General features: G+C 36.2%; 3 pseudogenes; 1 reads left to right on the top strand and 2 right to left on the bottom strand.

Moving 5' to 3' along the window:
* Window positions 1-14,921: 14,921 nt before the first annotated feature.
* Window positions 14,922-15,039, bottom strand: LOC120590171 (uncharacterized; annotated as a pseudogene).
* Window positions 15,040-16,905: 1,866 nt separating this feature from the next.
* On the bottom strand, window positions 16,906-17,024 carry LOC120590759 (uncharacterized; annotated as a pseudogene).
* Window positions 17,025-17,965: 941 nt separating this feature from the next.
* LOC120590352 (uncharacterized) lies at window positions 17,966-18,083 on the top strand (annotated as a pseudogene).
* The last annotated feature ends 2,625 nt before the right edge of the window (window positions 18,084-20,708 follow it).

Raw genomic sequence — 20,708 nt, 5'->3', positions numbered from 1 at the left:
ATTTTGTAGTATTTTATACATGCATTATTATTATTTCCTTTTGGGAAATTAGATTTATTGGTTAAAAGATAAGCTAAATTTTGAGTTTTTGAGATGTTCTGGTGGTAGATTATCAATATTGTTCATTATCCAAAAATACTTAGGCCAGTTTATGTCCCCACTATGTTCTATTCAGTCACTCTTTAATTATTACTGGATGTTACAATTTTTTTAATTTTTACCTTTTTCTTTTTCAAAGGCAAATGTTTATTAATTTTTGCATGTATTTCATATTTTTATTAATGAGGTTGGTTTTTTTTTTGTCTTCTAATTTGAACATGCATTTCTTCTGTTCATATTTTCTGATCATTTTCCTTTGGAGATTTTTATCTTTTGGATTAGCACTAAAGACTTTTTTTACAATATTTCAGAAATATGAAGCTTCTGCCTGCCTCGTAATCTTCCTTTATTTTTCATGACGCTTTTTCTTTTTAATATTTCAAATTGGATGTTATTGGGCAACAGAAATGTGTTCATTTAAACTTTTTATGCAGAGAAATCTGTCAATCATTATGTATTATAGAGACTGTGGATGATGTTATTGTTTCTTTCATTTTGCATCTGATGTCATGTTTGCAAAGTCCAACGATGTGGAGAATAGATTATTATCCTTCCTATTTTATATTCGCCTATATGATCATATGCCTAGATTATATCCGTTTGTAAAATAGTCAATGTGCATTAATGACTAGTAACCACATGGGACTTACAGCCATCCCTGTGCCAAGAAAAGCAGTTTCTTGTGTTGGCAAGTCACACCTGTATTACAGAGAGTCAACGAAGGATGGTACCCTAATGAACAACAGCAAAAACAAAACAAACAATGACGACTAATAGCCGCACAGAGTAAAAACGCACCGTATAAACTTTGCCCTTTCTTCCTGCTACTACTTTTGCGTTGTGGCAGCCTCCTTCAGTGACTTCACTGCTTTCCATCATTTCCGCTCTAACTTATTTAAGGTATTAGCATTAACGTGACATCTCTAAGAACACAAGCCTAATAATGTCGCTTCGTACGGTTAATGTTATTTAATGCGCCACCTTTGTTGTAGGTTAATAGGTTAATTCTTTTGCCAGAAATGAAAATCTAGCTATAAACTCAATTCAATTTAATTTTTACATCTCCTATATTACATCTTGAAATCAAACTATATAAAAATTCCTGGATTTATTATAACAGGCCCAGATGTCTTTTACCCATTGGCACATGTGTGTGGGTCTCCACAGAAACGTACTTTAAATGCAGTTTATTTTTCCTGCCATGACATCCTGAATTGACCTTAATTACAGCATTGTTCACAGTCTATCATGTTGACCTGTTCATAGTCCGTTTCAGAATTTAAGTGTCTCGGGGGCAGGGCCTATAGTGTCCCTCTTTGGGATGGATGCCAGGTGATCGTCAATTAAGGATGTAAGAGAGGTTTGTTTAGGGAATGCAGGTCTGAACCTGCGTGTGAAGAGAAGGCGTCTGTGTTAATGGGAGAAAACCTTGTCTATGATATGGTTTCCATGAAGCCACTTAAGTCTCCGCTTGCCTTCGCTCTTCACCGCTGGGAAGAAAAACTTCTCTGAGAGGTTAAAGCAAAAGAAGGGTGCTTTTCTCAAACACCCTTCCCCTCCCTGATCTAGAGGCCGACTCAGAATACGCATTCTCCTCTGCTCTTTACCATAAAGCAGGAATTTACCTGCCTTGAAGGGATGTGTTGGATGCTCTCTCAGGTGAGTGAAAACTGAATAACTTTGGGACTAAACATCTGCTCAGCTTGCCAATTAAACCTGATTTTTTTTTTCATCCATCTGATTCATGTGCCGGTCTTTCAATTTGTTTTAAACTCAATATGGAAAGGAAGGGATTATTTTTTGGACCGATGAGCCCAGATGCTTGTGTCAAAGGTTTCTCTGATTTTGATAAGATTTTTAAAATATTCAAACAAAACATTTAAATGTAAAGTTATCTAGGGTGGTATATTTCTGCTCTCATGTTCTTATTCCAGTGACAGAAATTAATTAGGAGTTCCTGGCAAATAATAACTGTACAAAAGATAATCCACCCATTAAATGAAGTCTGAGAGTTACTTAATTCATCCTATTATCAGTTTTAAAAAGGAAAATGCTGACATACTAAGAGGGGTGTGAGAAGTTACCATAATGAGCCAATAGCAAATTCCCTTACTCTGCTTAATTCTCGATTGTAGAGATGAGCTACATTTTCTGCTGATTTCTTTTACATTTATACCACATATTTACCCTCACACGTAATATATAAATTGCATTCTTCATGTAGAAGTATAAAAAATTGTGTCGTACTATTATTTATTTCAAAATGTTCTATTTTGTGAAAATGTTACAAAAATGGCACACTAATATTCGAAAGAATGAATATTACTCAATCCTTATATTAAATTTCTAACATTAAGAACAGAAATAAAAAGGATTTAATTTAGTATTCCTTCGTACGTTTATAAATATGAATAATGAAAAAGTTTATAATAAGATAGTAAATTATAAATTACAAGTTTGTGTTTGTGTGTTACATGGGCACACGCCTAGGAAGATATAAGAAAAGATAGTCAACAAAAAGTCAAGAATGGATGTACTAGTTTTTGCTGTATAAGAGCCTCGAAATCTTAGTGGTTTATATCAACAAATTTTTTTTTTTTTTTTTTTTTTTTTTTACTGTGGTTGGCTGGAGTTTGATGGATTTTGTCTGATTTGGGCTGATTTGGGCTGGGTTTATCTGCCACTGTGAGTTGGGATTAGATGTGCTCCACCTGTGCCATCGTCTGTGGGCCAGTGACTCTCCATGTCTTCAGGGCATATGCTTCTAGTAGCAGCTAGAAGTACAAGAGGGCAAGCAAAGCAACACAAACATTCAAATCCACTCTTTGGTTCATGTCATGTCTCTAACTATTAGATTTGTCAGAGAAAATTACACGTCCAGCTTCTAACTTCAGTGGGAGGTGCTACAAAGTTACGTGACAGGGAAGTAAATAATTAGGAGCAATATTATAATCTACTACATGAAGTATATCTGGAGTGGTTGGAATTCAGATAATTTTATTCTTTTATCTCTAGTGTTTAAAAAATAAAGAAACATTGATTAGTAACTTTGGCAAAGCCAAAATGGGTGATAAGTAGTTGAGTTAGACCTGGATCCATATTTGTTTGATCCCAAAATGCAGGCTTTCATTTTTGTGTTCTTTCTCTAAGTAAATCCTTAACCACATTTGCAAATCTATCTTCTTTCTTCTAATTCTAATATATATATATTTAGAATTTTAACTCCTTTTACTTTGTGACATCTCTATGGCATTCTTTTGAAAGATCGTAACATATCTTATTGTGCATATTTTTTTTCCATTTTTCTACTGCTAACATAAATATTTCGAGAGTATGGTCTTGACTATACTTAGTACTTCTTAGTATCTGGACTTTTACCTAAAATTTCAATGTTGGAAGAGACCTGAAGAGACAACTAAATCATCCCCTTGAAAAATGATTGAAATTCCTTTATATAAACGCAACAAGCAGCATCAATTCAGCTTTCATGTGGATGGTTAAGAGTCTACACACATTTATTCTTACACATCTCCTAACGTGAAGGGATAAGGTAATCACGTCCACTTCTGCACAGTATGAACCTGTGTATCACTAACAGTACTCGTGAACAGGCTCAGACACCCCTGAATTCAAATCCCAGCCTGTGATGGACTACACTGTTGAGGTGCCCCATCAACCCTGTCCTAGGAAACATAAAACATGAATGCTATTGCTTACTCCAAACCACTTTTGTGACAGTTATATGAGATTTCTTATGCAAAGTAGCTGGTAGAGAATGCAATGAATTTTAATATTAAGCCAAAATTATCTTTGATGTTTAGGAAAAGCATAAAAGCTGAACTTCAAAATGATCTTGCTCACATAATTGTGCATTTATACAGTGGTTATTACACTTGAATTTTACTGCTGAGTATTATAATAATTCGATGCTAAAAATAATTAAGAAAGAAACAAAAGAGAGCAATCCATCCAGTGCAAAAATTACTATACTCAACACAAATGAGTATTTTTAGAAAAATAGGAGAGATAATTAACATGCAATCATTGGATATCTATGCTTAATTTTCATTCAATTATCTATACTGTAAAAATACTATGCACAGGATGAACTCAAAATCCAAAACATAGAATTGAGTGTATTGCATCTGTTAATGAAAATTAGTCACTTTTTTCAACAAAAGGGAAAAAGTAATGTCAAATTTAAAATAATTATTAGAATAAAAATGTTCAAATAATGTATCTTGAACACAAAATCAAAACAAAACAAATCCAGTCTTCTAAATTTGTGTTGTGAATTTTAAAAAAAATTTCATTTTACAAGTTGTCAATAATGTTTGCATTATTAAAAGATATCTGTATACACATGCATCTATGGTTGCTGACCATGAAGATTTTTTTTCAACCCAAGATTCCGTGTGTATATTTTCTGACATGTTTATACTGCATTATTATACTTTATCAGTTGCTGTTATCTGGGGTTATTTTTGTTGTTATGACTGAAATGGGTCAATGATTCCAGCACCATTTTGACTTTTCCACTGATACACAAACTTGAGTTATTATGAGATATAAAATCTGTATAATCTTAAATCTGATTTGTTGCTATTTAATCTGTGCCCTTCATCTACATGATTCGTTACCCTTGATTGCATTATTGAAAGTTTTTAATGTTTTGATACAGGTAGAGTAAGAGGCCTCCGACTGTATCTTATATTTCCTAATTACCACTTTAACTATTCTTCAAAATTAATGACATATTCACCTATTTTCAATTATGTGGTTTTCATTCAGATTCGATTAAATTTAAGAAAATTAACACACGCTATTTTATCATTCAAAAAAATATATTTATCCATTTATGCAATTCTTTCACCCCTCTGAACATTTTCACATGATTGTGTATATTGAGTGTATATTTTGCTACACTCATTTTCATTGATATTGTGTTTATTATTGCAAATAGAATTTTCCCCATTGACCTATTTTTTTACTACATGGGAGAAAGCTATTGATATCGAACACTTACTGAATTCTTTTATGTCTATATTATTATGTTGATATTTCATCATTTAAAAATACACATTCTTTTATCCTATTTATCTGTCTGATCTAATTGGCTAGGAATTTCAGAAAACTATTAACTTTTTTAAAAGTAGAGAAAACTTCATCTTCTTCCTACGCTTTAATTAACATGTTTCTGATGTCCCACCTTTGAGCATTTGGCACTATAGTCTACAGTTTCCATCATGCTAAGGAAATCATCCTCCATCCACATTTAGTGGACTGTTTCATCAGGGATCCCTTTTCAGCGTCAGTAAATATTTTTAGACTCATTATTTTGACTAGTTAATATGGTGACTGTGCTTAGTTGATTTCCTAGTTCCGAGTCATCCCTACCGTGCTCAAGTAAATTCTACTTGAGTGTATTATTCATGTGATGTTTTATTTGATTCTATGTGTTAATGTTTTATTTATGACTCCGAATCAATATTTATAAGTGAAATATTCTCTATGTGTCATCCTTGTCAGCAGAGCACTATTTTGTAACTATATTGAGATGCTATCTTTTTCGTGCATGCTGCCGAAACATATAAACAATATGAGAGTTATCTATTCCAAATTTGCAGTAATTCACCCATAAAACTATCTGGATAGAGAATCTACAGGGAGAAGCTGTTTGAAAGAATTCTAATTTTTCCAAGATCTTGATCTGCTGAAGTTTTTCTATAATTTTTTTTCTATAATTTTCCTCTAATTTAACTGCTTCCTGTGCATTTATTGCAAAGCTAATGTGTTGCTATGGGTTCTTGATTAATAAGTCACTCTGCTGAATACCGAGGGTTGAGTGACAATTAAGAAAAACAAGGTTTCTGGCCTCACACCACTTACATGCTAGAGACGTTAGTAACACGGGAACGGCGTGAGAGCTCACCGAAAGAAATGGTGCAGAATGATGCTGGGACACTATGAAGAAGGGCGGTCAGAAACCCTCCTCCAATGACAATGATCTCATATTTCATCTCACAGGCAAGAGTGGGGAAAAACATCGAAAGGAAAGGAGTGATATGTCCAATCTCAATGAGGAAAACACTTTACAATTGTCAATAGTAGAAAAAAATTAATCGATTCTTAAGTAAATGACCCGTGGTGACTTGACTATCAATACGAACGACTCATCCAGTAAGAGGCTTCTGTTGTTACACTACCTTCATTCTATTGGACATCCTCGGTTTTCTTAACCTCCCATTCCCATAATCTCACCTTTTAAACAAGTCCTCATCCGTTACTGCTCCAGCCCGGGATTACAAAGTACATGTTCAAGCATTTGACTCCATCCGACTCTCCTTTAGCTTATTTACGGATGTACCAACATAACCAGTTCTAAGTCATTTGGGTTACAGGAAACCAGCCATAGCAATGCCTTTCTCTCTTCTCCCTGATCCAACCTAGATTTCTTATGAGCATACAGGGTGCGTACTCAGGTAGAATATTTAGAGTGGCAAGATGCTCCTAGCTGTCGGGTGATTCGTTGTTCTAAAGATGATTTCATGGCTTTGCATCATGATGCTCACGGTGACAGTGTTATTCTCCCTTTACCACGCGGCCATACCAGAGGTCAAAATAGATGTTGAAATTTGAAGCTCGTGGCTTTTTAGAACCCTAATTTTCTTACTAATTAACACAACACCAGTCACATTTACCATCTTCAGTAATAAGAATTATAAAAGAAGACCGCTTATTCATTGAGGTTTTTTAGTAAAATATAAATCTCTGGGTAGCATGCTTTCTTCCCTTCTGACAGCGAATGTATAACTATTGGAGGTATGTATGGTAAGGTCTTTGCGGCTTCTGAAATTTTTTGAAATCCTTCGAATTCTTTTTGGACTAAATTTATCTGTGTGATCATAGTCAGCTTTCTTCCTTTCCTTTGTATTTGAGACATGTTGAAAGAGCATTTGAATAGAGTATAGTTTTAGGGAGAAGGGAAAAAGAGCCTTCAGCCTACTTTAGAAAGATCAACTGCTCTTCAACAGAAATAGATTTAAAACCAATTCGGAACACACCGAAACCTTATACTTTATATTGCTCTTGGATTTTAAGGCAAATTATTTTTATTGTGACTTTAAATGTTATCACTGATGATCAACTATAATTTATTAATGAAGTTAACAAGACTCTACTGTCATAGTCGACTAAATTAACAAATTAGAGGGTCATTAAGTGTGAGCCCATTTTTCTACTTCCGATCAAATAGAAAGATCGATTGAAATCCAATGAAGCGATCACAGGGCGAATGCACCGTCTTTCTAAGCCTTAGGTGTAAACTCTCAAATACAAAACAAACAAAAAAAATAAAATAAAAAAGGCAAAGAGCAGGTGCAGAGAGTGATTTTACCCAGCTATTCATGCATTTCCGGTGCTGTTTCCGCTTCCGTTTACCCGACAGAGTTGTCGGCTATTGCTTTTGCACTGGCATGGAAGGATCGAGACGGGTCGGAACAGTGTCCTGGGAGCGGAAACTGAGACGAGCAGCAGATGGAGGCAGCCAGCTCCTGTCACACTGGATGTCGTCAGTGCCAGAAACTCTGACAAAGAATTATTCCCCGCCAATTTTTTTTCCAGAGAGACTCTTTCATTAATTACCATTTCTCTGTCTTGCAATGAAGTACAAGTGTTTAAAGATGGCCTTGAGACGTATTCGCAGTTAATTAAAGTAGACTTTGCTCCTCGGTGACTTTTTTTTCCCCTACCTGCTCAGGGCCAGATGTTGTCATAACAGAAACTCATAGGAAGAACTCTGTTTCAGACTCAAAACCAACGGTGTGTTTTCCCCCATTTATATAAGAGAGAATTTTTAATATAGCAGAATTAAAGGTAAAGTAGCACCTATATATTTTGAGAAAATATATAAAATATATTTTAAATATTTGGCTAAGATCAGAACAGTGTTTAAATTCAGGTAGATATGTACTTTTTAAAGTACAACTGCATTTATGATCTTTGCAAACCTAATTTTCTTTTTTTCCAGGTGACTGTTTATTAGCGTCATTTTCCATGAAAAAGGCATGTTTATTGTGTTTATACTTTCATATTTTTTTCCTGTGGATAAAGAGTATTAAGTGGAGTAAGGTGTATTTGTTCAATAAACATGTGGTTGCATGTTATAGAACTCTCCAGCATGTCGTTACTTTTCTACCAAAACGAAATGGAATATAGGCAACTCAGTATTGTTTAGTCTTCGTTATTCACCGAAAATTTCACATTTTTGCCAAATATTCTTTCTCTTTCTCTTTATACCTTTCAGCATAAGCTGAGATGGAGGAACCTTGAATGGATAGAGATAGAAAGAATATTTCTGATTTTGTCATTAAAGGAGGAGAGAAGATAGTCTTGTGATACTCAATGCGGCTCACTTGTAGCACCGAATCACCTTAATATCTACATATACCGTCGACAGAGGGCTTCGTTATGACTTATAAAGGATGGTCATGGTCAGGTTCACTTGGCAATAATTTACTCAAGAGCTGATGAGCGTTCGAGGTCAGGCTTTGGCTGAAGGAATGGTGGGAAGGTGACAGTTGAGAAATGACTTGAGCCCGAACCAGTTGATGGATGGGGTGACTGGTCTGCAATAATTATTTTTGTGTGTTGGATTACGGACTGGATAGAAATGGTGTTCGAGAAGTATAAGTTATGGGGGGAATGTGCATTTGTAGGGATGGTGCAGAGAAGGTGAGAAGACCTTGAACTAGTGGACTCGTTTGGGCCATAATGACGCTTTCTGTACTGGAAAGATAACCAAATACCTCCGCTAGAAATCTGTAGTGCATACATGACACTGTTTATTCATCTTTTTAGCTCAACTCCTCTTTGCTCCTCTGAAAATGATATCAAGGCTCGGCTGCTGGTGGCCTGAGGAGAAAATCATTTGGGTCCGTGTGTTCTCCAAACATTTGTCATTCTCCTCTGCAGAGTGGCGGAAATGTCCTGTCTGGATGGTTTCGAGTAATGTGTGGGCACAGCAGGCAGAGAGTGGGAATAATTATTCCCAGCCTCACCCAGCCCCGACGGCAGCCTGTTCAGCCCAGTCCAGGCCTCCATCGGCTTTCCAGCTTTCAGGTGCCATGGGCGCCGTGCCCCCCGGGACTTCCTGCCACGTGTTAAACTAGGAGCAGCACCGTCTGAGGCGTCTCTGTCCAGCTCTCTCGCACCCCAACCTCAGTGTCTCCCCTTCATTTTCCTCTACCCATCTCTCCCATCCTCTTGTCAAGCCTGGCCCTTCACACGCTAAATGGTAGCTGAAGAAATTTGAAAAGTCTTTTTATGGAAAGCCTGGCTTTCAAACTTTCCCTGTTATTTTTAGTAAGATTCGAGAAAATTAGCTTTGAAACCTAGGCTAATCAATGCATTTGTTTTGAGTGGGTTCCAGGTGATCCCTACTCTCTCACCGTCTGAGGCAAGAATGCTTATGGGTGAGCACCGCACACAAACATGTTTAAAGAGGAGTCTAAAAGCGCGTCAACTAAATATTTCCGACGATCATCCTCATTTACTATTTTTCTCTGTTTGGGGGAAATAAGATACATTCTCCATTATCTAGGGCTTTAAATTAAAACTAGATTAGTAAGACAAAGGAAAAGAATGAGAGGTTAAATTAATTAAGTTTAAGATAAAGATATGCGATTATTAATGCCAGAGTGCCAACTTGCGGAATGCGGATTTCCTAGAGGAGGGCGTAATTCATTGAGTGGAAATGTGTTTTAAAATACAGTTGCCGGACAGTAATAGAGCAATACATAGTAACGAATTTTGAGGGAAGAAGAGGACCCAACAATTCTAAACAATTCAAGCAACTTACGTAAAAATTACAGGTGTCATCAAATGTGTTTGCCATCAGAAAATATATCCACAATGTATTTTTTTTTAATTTACATACTTCATATCTATCATAACCTAGAGGCAGATAGCCACTTAATTTTAAATATCAACCATATTCTAACGATGTCAAAATGTATATATCATTAGTCAGAATTCTGTGATTGGCCAGCTTGCACGTAGAATTTACCATTCTGATTTGGATGGCCCAAGACTTACCAAACTTAATATTTACAGTCAGAACACATTTTTTCTCCCCTAAATCCTATACAGTGATACCTCTTTGCCTAAATAACACCCATATCCTTGCTTAACGAGTAAATCCAGGGTCGTCCTAGATACCTCTTTCCTCACGAGTCTCTGAATCCTTTACATCCCATCTCTTCTGTCTCCCACAGGTGTGCCAAGCCCATCTGTGTCTTATCATTATTACCATCTACGGATAAGACCCCAGCACCTCTTGGCCGGATGTCACAGTCAGTCCCAGTAACTTTCTCTGCTTCCACACTTGTAGCACTACGATTAATCTACATTTGACAGCCAAAGTAACTATTTTGAAATATAAATTGTATATCATAAGCAACTTAACGCTTTACAAAGCTTCCCCTCACACAAGGGGGAAAAATGTTCCAAACTGCTTCTTGTGGTTAATAATGGGTCTGACTCAGACCCAGCCCATGGTTCCCCTTGTCCCCTACATTAGAGCCACTCTCGTCCTCATTTCATTTTTCAGTCCCTCTAATCAATTATCCACCCAATATCGAGAAATTTCACAGTGTGAATTATATAAAAGTAAATCCCCTATTAGACAGCCTACTAAGGTTTTACTTGCTTTGAGAATGACATATAATTCCATTATCACTACCTATAAGTGGAGTGCCTGCCTAGTTTAGCATCTGAACCAGAGCGCTTTTAAAAGTGAAAGGAAGTGTGTCTATAAATTGGAACAATGGACATAAAACCAGGTCATCCTATTTACGCTTTCCCTGCCCTACGAGTTATTTTATGAGCTTTATTTTAGTTTTGGTCCTTATATCCCTCTCAGAATTATTTCTGGGGAAATCACAAACCACCCTCATCAATTTAATTTCCACACGTATGTCCATAATCTTCAAATTTCTCTTTCTATTTAAATATTCTTCACTGACTTCCAGATAAACTTCCCATCAGTATGCTCGGAATACCAGGATTCCAAAATTAATTAACACTCTATTTCTATTATTGTGTTTGTTGTTTTAATATGTATGTTTTAGCGACTCACGAGGAAATACTCAGGTTGGTTTTGCCTTGCAAGCAAAAGAGCAAAGCTGAGGTTGGCTATCTGACAAACAGAAGCAGACATAGGAGCTGAGTTTCCTTATCCAACACTTGGTGTAGAGAATCAGCCTGTCATCATCGAGCGATGAGTCTGTTGAAACCACCTCTATCGAGACCCCTGGAAACAGCTATGTGCATTATTTAAGCTATTTAGCATGTAAGCAAGTTTGACTAGTTATTTTCTGTAAACTATTTTCAAGTCAAGTTACTGAGAAATTTCCTCATGCAAAAAGGTAGACGATGTTTGAAAAGTAGTATATTTATATATTTTTTCCTGGAAAGAATGGTCTAATTTCTCTCATCTCGATGCATTTTCCTTGCACGTGCTCCATCGTATTTTGTGTTAACTGCTTTGAAACACTCTCACTCTCTCCAAAATAAAAATAATCTTCGAGAACAACACCGACAACAAAAGTTATATCATTTTACTGGATTTTTGAAAGCACTTGTTTATGCAGCAATGTGAATATTTTCGAGAGTAACAATTATCTTCCAAAGTGGGTAAAAAAATTATATCATATAAATATATTGTAGCTTAAAATTATATCTCTCGGATGTCGGTAAAAAAGAGAAGGAAAAGTAAGGAAACAAATAAGCCAATATTGCATCCTACTGCAGTCCCTTTAGTGGGTACATGATATTTCTTCATGAATAAAGATAGAGTAAACCACATTTGTAGCATAATAAGAAAAGGTAATTAGTGTCATCTATTCACCACTGTTAGAATTTGACTAGAGCAATTTGATTATGTTTATCACATTTTAAACTTTGAGTAAGTTTTTCAGCTCTGTAATTCAGTTAGTGTTGAAGTGTGGAGAATATAACTCAGCTTCTCAGTATGATTGATGAGCATGAACGCAGAGGAATGGGGATGCAAAAACACACACGCCAAAAAAAAAAAAAACAGATATTGCAATATAGATACTGCAAAATACTGGCTTTAAAGTATATCTCCTCTAAATCGGTGTGAATCTGTTGGCAAAACCCGTATAAAACTAGCAGGACTTCTTCCCAAACAAATACACAAAGGAATAAGTGTGTGGAGCGGGAGATCTCTTTGTGTCTGTCTACACAGACTGAAAGGAAATAATTTTCAGAAAACGTAAACTGCTTGACGTTGTTATAATAGCAAATTAATTTCTCATGTTAACCTAAAATCAACTAAGATAATGTTTCAAAATATATCACTAAGAAATCAATTAAAACAAAGCAAAGAGCCTCTTTTTGGTAAGACTGAATTTTGAATGAATAAGTAGGTTTCATTCTCAGACATTGACACTCTTTAATTAGAGTCTATTAATGTAGGTGTTTGGTTTTTGTTTTTTCTCCACAATTGACGTAATCCCTTACATATAGTACAGAAATATTCTAAGAATCAATTAAAACAATTACAGGTGGAGATAGTGACAGGAATACTGGCTGCTCAGGGCCATCTCTGGAAATCACAGATCGGAGGATGTGGAAATTTTTGAGGTAGGAAATATCTGAAACCATGAGTTCTGGCAAGACGCCAGGGGAACCTGGACAAAGCAAAGAATAAAAAAAAAAGAAACAGAGAAATGCAAATCAAAACCAATGAGATGGCCCCTCATATCTGTTAGGGCAGCTCTTACCCAAAGGACAGCAGGTAAGCGTTGGTGAAGATGCGGAGGAAAGGGGCCCCTCATGCATTGTTGGGATTGGAAAAGGGTGCAGACGCTACAGAAAACAATACGGAGGTTCCTCAAAAAATTAAAAATAGAACGACCCTATGACCCAGCATTCCCACTTCTGTGCATACATCCAAAGGGGCGACGTCAAGATCACCAGCAGCTGCCCGCCCTCCCTCTGCTTTAGATGACAATGACCAACCACACCCCAGAGCTCACTTTGCATGAGATCTCAAGCTTTAAACAGACAAAACTTATAAGAGATGTGTATCTGGTCTTTAAAACATGATCATTCCTGTCTTAACAAGAACTCCGTGTTTTGAAAACAAAGAAATTAGGTACTTTGCAAATCTGGAAAGGCAAATGAATGTACACAGTTAATCCACAGAGGGTGTCTAGAAAAATGCAAGTTACAGATGAAGTCGATTTCCCGTTTACTCTCCTAGACCCGTCTGCTAAATCAGGTTCTTTGTTCTTGCCAAGCACAAGGGTGAGAGAATCGTTTATTCTTCTTCTCAGTAATCTCCACTATACTTTCTCAGACAATAGAAAATAGCTCTGTGGGGAAGTTATACAATGATGTTCTAAGCTTGAAGAGAAACATTCGCCTGCGACGGCATTTCTGGGCATGATATCAAACCACCTTGCACTGGTGGCATCGAGAAGCCCTCTCCAGCTGACAGTGGCGGTAAATCGTGATGGCTTCCCAGAGAAGTGAATCATCAGAAATATTCTGAACTGTGTCAGGTGCTTCTCTGAAACCTTTGTAAGATTACAGTAATGCAAGCACTTAAAATCAGACATGCACACACACACACACACATACACACACACACACACTCCTGTGTCATTTCAGATAATGGCCTATTTAAAGAGTACACAGGTGTTCTGTTTACACAATAAAACATGATCATTCCTGTTTTAACAAGAACTGGGATGAGACAGACTTATCCCAAAAGGTTCAAAAAAAAATTTTTTTAAACAAAAAACATGATGTGACTTTGCTGGCTATGGCAAATTTAAAAATTCTGCACACTAGCCTATCCTGTCTTTTTTCCTTTTTTAAAAATTAATTAATGCCAATGCAAATAATGAAATAAACCATGCAGCCATATTTCAAGGGTATTTATGGCAATGTGTGCTCTAAATATACGCACATTTAAACAGGATAAATATGAATTTAATTTTTTTATTTTACTTTATTTCTGTGTATGATGTGCATTTATATTAGCCCTTGTGTGTTTATTGAGCACCTACTAGATGCTGATTGATCTATGAAAATACCAAGACATTTGCTATAAATTTTCTCTTCAGACACCACAATCCGCAGAATAAGGGTTCATTTGAACATTTATTTGAAATGTTCAGGAAAGCAAATCCATAGACACAGAAATTATATCGGAGTGGCTGGAGTCTGGGGTACGTGGGAATGAAGGCTGAGTTCTGAAGGGTGCACGAGGCCTAACGAACACGTTCTGGAATGAGACAGTGATGATGGTTTGCACAACTTTGTGAATGTACTAACACAACTGAATTTTACACTTAAAAATTGTGTGGCATGTTAACTAGATCTTAATAATGCTATTTTAAAAAAAAGGAGATGATACATACAGTTCATGGAAATATAGAATACATCTTATTTTTCGGGCTATTATCTAAAAATGGAAGTAACTGTGAACTATCTATAAAAACCTAGAAAATATATTCAACATATTTTCCTTTATTTTAAAATTGTATAAAGTTTGGTCGAATTTTTGATTTCTATATTTCTTCAATCTCAAAAAAAATTTTAAATTCATTGATTATTAAAACTTAAATTTATTTTTTTTGATAAACAGACATAAATGAATAAAAGTTTATTTTAATAATATACCACATATTTTTGTATTATAAACCTTTAAATACCCCCAGTAATTATATGGAGAAAAAAAGTATATTTATGGGACATCATGATATTGTTTATTTATTGTTTTTTTTTAACACCTGCAGCACCTGGTCTTCTAGGTGGTCTCCCATCCAAGTACTAACCAGGCCTGACCCTGCTTAGCTTCTGAGATCAGACAGGATCGGGCGCATTCAGGGTGGCATGGCCATAGACCAAGATATCATTTATACTTTTTTTTTCCATTTATAATGAAAAGACAAGGAAACAATTATAAGAAGATTATGATTTCAGAATATTAAATTCTATAATAAAAATTTCTAAATCTGTTTTTCTAATTTAAAATGATCGATAAATTCACAGTATCTATTTTGACAGCTTTGAAAAAAGTACATTATTTGTCAAAATATTTTTTATTTGTCAAGTGTCATTTTCAATACAGAATATTTTATTTTATTTTTCATTTTTTATTAAGCTTATTGGGGTAACATTGGTTAATACAATTATATAATTTTCGGGTGTACATTATAATTTCATATCTGTATATTCTATTGTGTGTTTACCACTCAAAGTCCAGTTGCCTTCAGCTACCATATATTTGATCCCCTTTACCCACTTCACCCTCTCCCTACGCCACTATATTTGACCCCCTTTACCCTGTCTACCTCCCGCCTCCTCCCCCACCCTCTACCCTCTGGTAACCACTAGTCTATTATTTCCATGTCCATGATTCTCTGTTTGTTTATCCTGTTCATTTGGTGCTTTTAGGTTTATATCCCACATATAAGTGATATCTTGTGACTTTCAACTTTCTCTGTCTGGCTTATTCCGCTTAGCATGATTATCTCAAGGTCCATCCATGTTGTTGCAAATGGCAGTATTTCATCTCTTCTTATGGCTGAGTAATATTCCATTGTATATATGTACCACAGCTTCTTTAGCCAATCATCTATCGTAGGACACTTCGGTTGCTTCCATGTCCTGGCCGCTGTGAATAATGCTGCTATGAACATCGGTGTGCAAATATCTTTTCGGATATGGCTTTTCAAATCTTCGGGGTAAATACTCAGTAGAGGGCTTGCTGGGTCATATGGCAGATCAATTCTTAGTTTTTTGAGGAACCTCCATCCTGTTTTCCATAGTGGCTGTACCAATTTGCAGTCCCGCCAGCAGTGTATAAGGCTTCCTTTTCCTCGACATCCTCTCCAATATAGAATATTTTAAATAGTAATAATTTTATTTTGTTTTGCAAAATGATTAGGTATGTAAATATTCCCTCTAAACTGATGTTTATTATTTGATCTAGTACTTTATTAAATAGAGATTGGTGATATAGTTACTTAAAAAAATTGTCACTTTTAAAAAAACTTTCCAAACTTAAATTATGATTGGTTTTGAAACTTGCTAAGGGAATGATATTCTTCTTCTTAAATCTTTGTTCTCTGTTTTCCTTAGGTCTCTTAATTTGGCTGCTGTTAAAGATGCTGAATTTTCAGCATTTAGAAATAAAGTGGATTTCGAGTAAAGAACTGAAATGCTATAGAAATCCTGAGTATGAAATGTCTCTTGACAGTTCCTAATCAATGCTCTGTAGCTTTCAGGCTATTTTGTGGAAAGCCTACACACCGGATAAAGATAGTTTAATGACAGAGCTTGAAGTTATAGGCAAGTCTGGAAATAAGATTGTCAGATTAGGAGAACACACTCAAAGCTTCAGGTGACAGATGACCTGTCTCAAACACACAAAGCCACAAATACCCACTCCCTATATAAACCCACCACAGACACCAAAACCTAATTTTTCCTTGATCATTCCAAGTATATCAAAATCAGCTTATAATGGTTTCCAGAGGTCTTGACAGAAAAACTGTTTTTTAAGAAAATGATAGAAAGATGAAATATTACAATTTTATTTTTACCCTTGATTTCTTTTTCCTTTTTTCTTTCTTTCTTTTTTTTTTTTTTTTTTTTTTTTTAGGTAAAGCAACCCTTGGTTGACTTCACAGATTGCAAGGACCTTGTCAGCGTACAATCCCTTTTTTTAAAATTTTTTTAAAATTTTATTATTTTTTCTATTTTTTACGCCTACAGCACCTGGTCTTCCTAGGTGGTCTCCCATCCAAGTACTAACCAGGCCCGACCCTGCTTAGCTTCTGAGATGAGGCGAGACCGGGCTTGTTCAGGGTGGCATGGCTGTAATACACTTGATTTCTAAATCAACTTGTCTCCCCCTCTCTGCCCCCCAGTTTCTCTTTCTCCTGCCCTGAGTTAAAGGGAATACAGAGTCCTAGGGAGAGGAAACTATTAGCAGGAATGTTTAAACAAGAGGAAAAATATAAAATAAACAGTATGAAAAATGGGAAAGTCATGTCATTTCACGTTAGTTAGGAGAAAAAAGTCACAGAGACACGTATTGTGCACATAGTAAACGTAAGACAAGTTCTCCCATTTCAGAAGTGTTATTTTAGAAGCTCTAAAATCGATTTCCTTCCTGCAAGATTAGTACATCTCAGATCGGAAGGCAAGCTGCCGGACGCTTCCTTCGTTTTGATTGTCATGTGCTTTTTAACCAGTCGCTAGCTAATAAATTCACGAGTAACCGTCAGCTAGTTCTTTCATTAAAACTGTCGTGAACGCTTTTTAAGCATCAGAGCCGTCTTTACTCATGCTTTTAAGGCTACCAAAAAAAGTCTGCATGGACTCACTTCCTTCATGTAGAGTCATTGTGTATCAGGAAGCTGGGAGAGCCCAGGAAAACAAGTCATTGTCACTACCCCGACATGTCATTCTTCCAAGAATGAAACTTGCACCAGGCTTAAAAACAGACTGAAGATTGCTCATTGCGCTCATCGGAGAAGCAGCCTAAAATGAAGATAGTATCTTTTTTTTTTTTGCAATATATATATATATACACACACACACACACACACACACACATATACACATATATATATATATGCGTGTATATGTACATATATATGTGTGTGTGTGTATATATATATATATATATATATATATATATACACTTGCCGAAATGAAAACTTGATTCTCTTTGTTTAAAGGAGGGCAGAAATTGAAACTATGACTACAAGCTTTGGTGTAAGTTAGAACTCTGTAAAGAGCTTGTCTTAAAAACATTCGAGTCTGCGGCCACGCCCCCCGAACGTGTCCGATCCCGTCTGATTTCGGAAGCTAAGCAGGGTCGGGCCTGGTTAGTACTTGGATGGGAGACCACCTAGGAAGACCGGGTGCTATAGGCATAAAAAATGAAATAAAAAGGATTGTAAGCTGACAAGGTCCTTGCAATCTGTGAGGTCAACCAAGAGTTGCCTCGTCTGAAAAAAAAACAAAAAACATTCCCATTAGCTTTGAGGCCAAGGACCACTCCAACCACGTGGTTCACTTCTGGGCATTTGGTCAGTGTTTGCATCTCACTGATTTTCAAAATGTTCATAAAATAACATTTTTGGATAAACTTTATTGAATCTGTATACATATATCTTACTTTGTTCAACATTTTCTATTTTATATTATTTAAGAAAAGCTGTTGAAATGTATCCTTGAAACTTTTATCTAAGTAAGTGCCTACATAATATTAGTAAATTTTTAATTTTTGATGATGTATATAAAATGCATGTTTAGAATAATTTCACATTCATCTCAAACACTTTCCGTTTTTGTGATTTTTCTCCTGTTTCTCCAAATAATTCTACATTACTTACTACTTTTATTAGGAGCATTTTTTTCCTATTGGCATATGTTTAAAACATCATTATTTAAGAAAAACATCACTTTGACTTTCTCCTCAGAGACCATAACGTGGGTGACTGAGCTGTAACACGACACTTCTGACTTTCACAAATTCATCATGGAAGCCAGTGGAGTGTAAATAAACAATATCTAGATTATTAAAAGAGTGAATGCTTCTTCTCTGGCAGAGGTCCCAAACGTAGGACACATTTCCTTTCGCTGTACAAAATCCTGCAGGAGGTCCCACTTCGGTTCAGAGACAAGTCGAAGACTTGGCCGCGTCCTACGGGGCCCTGGGATCTGGGCCTGTGACCCCTCCCTGCGTCTCAACCTCTGCCACTCAAAACTCAGCCAGCTGTGCTCAGACACACTGGCCTCCAGGTTGTCCCCGGGACACCTGCTGGTTTTATTCCGAGTGCTCCCCTTCCTGCACCCTCCTCCCAGTGACCCTGAGACTAACCCCCTCACCTCCTTCTAGAATTTTGTTCAAATATCACTGTCTCAACAAGAACTTTCCTGACTGTTTCATTTTATGCTGTCAACTGCCAGTCTCGAGTCTTCTTTCCTCTGCTTTTTCTTTTCACGTAAGACCCGTCGCATTCCAGCGCAGTGCATAATTTGTTTACACATATTTGTTATTGGTCATGGTCTACCTTTATCTGCTAGAACGTGGGCGCCAGAAGAGCAGTAGCCATTGTTTGCTTACCGATGTGTCACTAACACACAGTAGCATCTCTAAGAGTATCTATTCTCTGAATGGCTCAACATAGGTATATATAATATTAACTATCATTTTGTGTGCGTTCACGATCCTTGTCTGATATATTATTGAGCAAAACTCACGGCTTTTAAGCCATGTGGGTATAGGGGAAATGTCTTTTGTTGTTCCGTGGTATTTGGTGACTAACAAGGTATCCGCCCACAGGAAATGTTAAAAACACATTTAACAAAGAAAAGAATCAGTTATTCTTTCCATTGTTTCTCAGGCAAAGACAGATAAAGAGGCTAACGGGCTCTTCGAAACCAAACAGCTAAGGGGGAAAAGGATACAGAGTCAAATATATTTTCTGAATATAAAAATCTAATTATAGTCATAAGTCTTTGGTTTTAAATTAGTTTAAAAAATAATACAACTGTTAAAAAAACGTGACTGGTAACACATAACTTTACCAATGACAAAGCTTGCTTGGCACGTGGGTGGCTATAAAATGCTAATTTTGATGCTTTTTTTTCATGTTCATACTCACTTGAGTAGAGCAAGAAAAGGCACTCAGTGTGTTTGCATCCGTTTAATAGGGTGGGTTGCGTAATTTGCTTAAAACTCCTTCAGGTCTCTTGACGATAGACACTCTTAACTCTTACATTCTTTTCCTGAAAAAAAAAAAAAGCTAACATTTAATCTAATGTGCACATGTGCCGACAAATCATTGTGAAATACTAAAAGCAGTGACTAACTGATATCATGTTCAGAGCGCAAGGTGCCAGCAGCAAAACGATGCAAATTAAAACCATTATTTCCTCCTCACTCTGTATCACCTGAGAACGGCTGGCAAAGTCCTGCCTTCTGGAGCCAAAGGGTATTGTGCTTTTGCGAGTACGTGTGGCGAAGTTCAGTTGTGTTTTTTAACAATGCATTATTTTCTGAGTAATTCTTTTAAAATTCAATTTAAATTTCCTTTAACATCCTCATTGCAATTTATAAGATCAGTGCAACCCTGGTCATTTGAGGTTTTTGGTTAAAAGCTTCAGTGTTTGGTTGGAGCTAGTTTGTGTTATTTGTCATTTGGGGGCGGGAAGGGTAGCTAATTGGCAATAAACCTCAATTAATGTTTGTCCAGAAGAACCAAGCTGACTAAATGTGGGTGACGGTGACACTTGGGAGAGATATTTCACCTCTGCAGGGGAATATGTGACATTTTACTGATGAAAAGTTTCTTGAAGTGAAATCCTCGCTTCTCTCATTTTTAATAGTAGACACTGTGAAAGAAAACAGATTATTGTAGAATAGGGTATTTCGTCATCCATAATTTAGGAATTCTCCATAATTTAGGTTTTCCTGGACTGAGAGATACAAAACAATAAGGGCATTATTCTAATCTGAATAATTTATTATAAATAGGTCTTTAGTTTAACAA

This window comes from Pteropus medius, unplaced genomic scaffold, assembly GCF_902729225.1.
Source record: "Pteropus medius unplaced genomic scaffold, Ma_sr-lr_union100, whole genome shotgun sequence".
NCBI classification, from domain to species: Eukaryota; Metazoa; Chordata; class Mammalia; order Chiroptera; family Pteropodidae; genus Pteropus; species Pteropus medius.
This window is presented reverse-complemented; position numbering and strand designations above follow the sequence as displayed.